Source organism: Microcaecilia unicolor, chromosome 3 (genome assembly GCF_901765095.1).
Source record: "Microcaecilia unicolor chromosome 3, aMicUni1.1, whole genome shotgun sequence".
NCBI classification, from domain to species: domain Eukaryota; kingdom Metazoa; phylum Chordata; class Amphibia; order Gymnophiona; family Siphonopidae; genus Microcaecilia; species Microcaecilia unicolor.
In genome coordinates, this window is record NC_044033.1 from 65,980,770 (window position 1) to 65,986,473 (window position 5,704).

The window sequence follows — 5,704 nt, forward strand, 5'->3', positions numbered from 1 at the left end:
CAAGATGTTTTTAGATTGGAGGAGTGGCCTAGTGGTTAGGGTGGTGGACTTTGGTCCTGGGGAACTGAGTTTGATTCCCACTTCAGGCACAGGCAGCTCCTTGTCACTCTGGGCAAGTCACTTAACCCTCCATTGCCCCATGTAAGCCACATTGAGCCTGCCATGAGTGGGAAAGCATGGGTTACAAATGTAATACAAATAAAAATCCTCACTGAGTGCCTTAAACACCAACATTAAGATCTTAAACTAGATACACCACATAAGCACTGCCATACTGGGAAAAGACCAAGGGTCCATCAAGCCCAGCATCCTGTCTCTGACAGCAACCAATCCAGGCTTCAATAAACCCGGCAACCCCCCCCCCCCCCAAAAAAAAAAAAAAAAGAATAATGTTCAATGGACTTTTCCCTCAAGAATCTGTCCTAACCCCCTTTAAATTCCTTAAGGCCTGCTGCTGTCACTACATTCTCCGGCAACGAGTTCCAGAGTCTAACTACACGCTGAGTAAAGAAAAACTTTCTCCTATTTGTTTTAAATCTACCATATTCTAGCTTCATCTTGTGTCCCCTGGTTTTGTTGTTGGTTGAAAGTGTAAACAAATGCCACTAGATGATGTGATGCCATTTTGAATCCATGAACATAATGGAGTAGAAGGGACTAGGGATTGTTCCTGCCCACTCACTAGACACCAAAGCTCTGCTAGATGCTGGGAAGGAAGTTGAGAGGTTTGAAGTCCATGTCAGGAGGCCAGAGGTGAAAGGACATGCATGGATGGGGTATCTGGGGAGTTGGGGGTGAGGTTGTGTCAGGTATTACCTCAATGTGCCCCTTATAGAGCAGCAGGCGTGATGGGGCCTACTGTCTGTGTTACTGTAGCCAGCAATGTGCACATGGATGCAGATTTTCAAACAAAAACAAACTTGTTTTTCCGCTTTGAAAATTAGCAGATGTAAAATATGAAGACAACATAGGTAAATTTGTGCCTCTATAAAATAGAGGCCTGATATTCAACTGAAGATGGTGAGCATTTTGCTCATTGGCAAAAGTTATTCCCAGATATTCAAAGCTGGGCCCTGTCCAGGCTTCAGCTTTGATTATCCAGCTATTGTTTTAGCTGGCTAACACATGGAGGGGAATAATCGAACAGCGACGGCGAAATAGATTGCCAGCAATATATTTTGGCGGTGCCGCAAACAGTTGGCCGAACCGTATTATCGAAAAAGATGGCCGGCCATCTTTTCTTTCGATAATACAGTTTGGCCCAGCCAAATGCCAGAGTTAGTCGGGTTTGAGATGGCCGGTTTTGTTTTTTAGCGATAATGGAAAAAAATGCTCTGGAACTATGTGGTAACAGTGGTAATTTATGCATTTATTTATTTATACATTCTTGTTGGTTCAAAGTGGCTTACAATTTACATTCTGGTTGAAATCACAGTGATTGTTTACAGCTTGCCTTCTGGCAGGGGGTAGCTACGGGTGGGCCTGGATAGGCCCTGGCCCACCCATTCTCTTATTTGCTTTAAATTTTATTTCCTCTTATTTGCTTTAAAAGTATTTTCATGTAATTTTACCAAGTGTCTTCTGGTCTTTGTATTTTTGGAAAGAGTAAAAAATCGATTTATTTTTACCTATTCTACTCCATGCAGGATTTTGTAGACTTCAATCATATCCCCCCTCAGCTCTCTCTTTTCCAAGCTGAAGAGGCCTAACCTCTTTAGCTTTTCCTCATATGTGAGGAGTTCCATCCACTTTATCATTTTGGTCGCACTTCTTTGAACCTTTTCTAATTCCACTATCCGTCTTTTTTGAGATACGACGACCAGAATTGAACACAATACTCAAGTGAGGTTGCACCATGGGTCAATATAGAGACAATATAATATCCTTGGTCTTATTTTGCATCCCTTTCCTAATAATTCCCACCATCCTGTTTGCTTTTTTGGCCACCGGCGCACACTGGGCAGAAGATATCAGTGTATTGTTTACAATGACACTTAAATCTTTTGGGGGGACAAAATATGGTAACCCTAACTGGAAGAAGTCCCAGATAACTGAGGAGTTGTGTAAGCTAGAAGTGGAGCCCACAGGAGAAGGAAAAGCCATTTGGGCTAAGGGTTGGAGCTCCTGCTTGCTCCAAATGAAAGTAGGGAGCACAATAGAATGTTATAGATCTGTAATGGGAGCATACTGTTAAATAACTCAGCTAGCGAGCAGATATCCATGGAAGAAGAGATCCCTAGCTGCTAGAAAGACTGGAAAAGAAGGCCCCATACTAGTAGGGTGATTAAGGCCAGTGTTAGTATGCTTGCATGATAAACAGTAAAACCTGGCACAGATCAGGTGTTAGAACTGACTAGGGTAGCAACCTCAAAGAAGTGTTACTGTGAAAGAGGGTTGCAGGAAAGGCATAAAGGACAGCATGCTAATTGTGGAACTTTGTGGAGCAGCTGACCCTGTATGAGCAATGTGAACAGGACGTTTTTGCCTAGTTTGTTTATTTAAAAGTAATCAAACTATAAAGCATCTAAGCTGCTTGGCTCAGTGTTTGTCTCAGGGTTGTGGAGCCAGGAGCTATGCTAGTGCATCCTCAGAGATTGGAGCAGTCCTCGCCACTTGAGTCAGCGGGAAGCGCAGTGGCAGATTTGAGAGCCCCAAGTGGGTGTGTGAGTGCACCCTTGTGACACCAGTCATCCAGGACCACTCCTAACTCTAAAGAAACACTGAAAAGTTCCGACAGTGGAGGCACCAGATCTTCCCTGTATTCCAAGTGGGTACGTAAGTGCACCCTTGTGCCACCAGTCATCCAGGACCACTCCCAATTCTAAAGAAGCACTGAAAAAGTCTGACAGTGGAGGCACCAGAGTTCCCTTGCATTACTTTAATACCTTTGGATATAACATGTTTGGATCCATTCTCTTGTCTTTTAGTTTATCTGGCTCTTCACAAGCACAGTCTTCTGAACACCATTCAAGGTCTAACTCAGTTCCATTCCTATTTGTGTTTGTTTTCTGAGAACCTACTCTTGGCCCTTCATCTGTCAACACAGACCAGAAATATTTGTTAAGCGATTCTGCATTATGATCCTCAACCTCTACATATTTCTTCTGTTCACCCTTGAGTCAGACAAAGCCACTTTTGCACTTCCTTTAAAAAAAAAAAGTATTGCTCCCCAACTCCATTGTATTGGCTATTTTTTTCTTCTATTTGAATCTTCCAGTGGCAATTCTTGAGCTCACCACCATGAAGCTGCTTTTTTCATAGCTTGGGCTCCTGCATCAGTATCACCCCTCCTCCCCCCCTTTATAAAGCCACGCTAGTGGCTGCCAGTGCGGTTATGCTGACACAGCCAATTCAAAATGTTAAAATGACAAGCTCTGTGGGGGGTTTATAGGATAAACCATTGGTTTTAACTACGAAGGGGAATGTGAATATGTTGGTGTCCCAGAAGATTAAACTCATAAGGTTTTTAATGTGCTTTTAAATAATTTGACAAGGCAAAAAGAAGGAGCATGTGATGTGTTTATAGCATGCTTTGGTTGCAAACTCCTGAATGGATTTTTTTTTTTTTTTACTATTTTCACATTTTTGTTTTACTATTTTTATTTATAAGTTATTATCTCCACTTTCACTAATTGTTTATGTAAAATTATTCCACAAAATATATGTAGATTTGTAAAATGTGCTGTTGGATTGAGATAATTATGTATATGGAAGTTCTTTTTTAATAATTATCCATACTTCTAAATGTCCAACTTTATTTATTCTTATATTAAATGGTAAATCTTTTCTATGCTTATTTTCAGGAGTGACAAATTATTGCTTGATAATTGTCTGACATTTGTTTTATTGAGAATCAGATGGTAAACAGAATTGTTATATTTCCATATATACTTTTTATATACTTGTTGTTGTTTATTGTTTGTCTTATTGAAATATTTTTTGCTAAGGTTTCTATATATGTGTTTTTAGACCCCTGATACAGGCTGTTAGTTGAAACTTGGCCAAGTTGGGTTTATCTCAATAAAATTGATTTGTTGAATATGTCTGTGTCTCCTCCTTCCTTAGACCACCTCCTCTGGTGACGATTTCTTTTTCTGCTCTATACTATTTTGTACAGTTTTAATTGTAAACCACTGAGAAGTCAATGCCAATAGATGCAAATTATGGATGGTTTATTCAGTAACAAACTTACTCATTAAAAATGCCCTTAGAATTATAATCCATTCACTTATTATTAGTCACTTAGACTACTGTAATTCTCTTCTAAATCAAATAAGACTTTCAGATGTTTGGAGACTACAAATTATAAAAAAATATGCTTGAAACTTTTGTCAGGTTCAAAAAATGTTGATCAGGTCACCACTCTTCTGTGAGAAGAAGATTGGTTACCTGTTCAACATAGAATTACATGTAAGATACTCATACTCATACATAAAGTACACTACTCTAGGCAATCTTGTACTGCTCACATTTGTTGATCAATTATGCTCCTTCAAGAACATTAAGATCATCTCAGTTAAATTTATTGGCTGTCCCATCCTTTCATGTCATCTACCTAGACACCATTCATTCACACATTTATTTAATAAATTTATAATCCACACATCAAAAATATCTGAGTGGAGTACAATAAAACATTCATAAAATTAATGACTAACAAATTCTAAAATATATTCATATTGCAACTTAAAACAAGTAACACAACTACAGTCTCCCACAACTGAATTACCCCTCAAGAAAATGGTTTACAAAACAAATATGTGTTCAATTGCTTCTTAAAGAAAGACAAGAAGAAACTTGATACAAATCAAGAGGAAGAGAATTCCATAGCTGAAGTCCTATCACAGAAAAGGCAAGGAAACGAACTTCCTCCAAACAAACCCAACAAACTGAAGGAACGTCCAACAGACTCTGACCCTGGGATTGTTGGATCCACACAGGACAATAAGCCTGCAAACTTTGAACAAGCACCGATGGAACAACTATGAGCAAGCACCAAGGGCTCCAGTGGCGCAATCGGTTAGCGTGTGGTACTTATACAGCAGTACACAGCAAAGCAATGCCGAGGTTGTGAGTTCGAGCCTCACCTGGAGCACACAATGTTTTTAGAGTGGAGGAGTGGCCTAGTGGTTAGGGTGGTGGACTTTGGTCCTGGGGAACTGAGTTTGATTCCCACTTCAGGCACAGGCAGCACAAGTCACTTAACCCTCCATTGCCCCATGTAAGCCACATTGAGCCTGCCATGAGTGGGAAAGCGTGGATTACAAATGTAATAAAAATCCTCACTGAGTGCCTTAAACACCAACATTAAGATCTTAAACTGGATATGCCACATAAGCACTGCCATACTGGGAAAAGACCAAGGGTCCATCAAGCCCAGCATCCTGTCTCTGACAGCGACCAATCCAGGCTTTAATAACCCCCCCCCCCCCAAAAAAAAAAAAAAAATATTAATAATGTTCAATGGACTTTTCCCTCAGGAATCTGTCCAAACCCCCTTTAAATTCCATAAGGCCAGCTGCTGTCACTACATTCTCTGGCAATGAGTTCCAGAGTCTCACTACACGCTGAATAAAGAAAAACTTTCTCCTATTTGTTTTAAATCTACCATATTCTAGCTTCATCTTGTGTCCCCTGGTTTTCTTGTTGGCTGAAAGTGTAAACAAAACGCCTGTCCGCTCTAATCCGCTCATGACATCAAATG

At 40.2% G+C, this 5,704-nt stretch overlaps 1 non-coding gene across 1 annotated transcript; it reads left to right on the forward strand.

The window, feature by feature from the left end:
* The first annotated feature begins 5,001 nt into the window (after positions 1–5,001).
* Positions 5,002–5,095, forward strand: TRNAI-UAU. The gene is made up of 2 exons: positions 5,002–5,039; positions 5,060–5,095. It is a non-coding gene; the product is annotated as a tRNA-Ile (tRNA).
* The last annotated feature ends 609 nt before the right edge of the window (positions 5,096–5,704 follow it).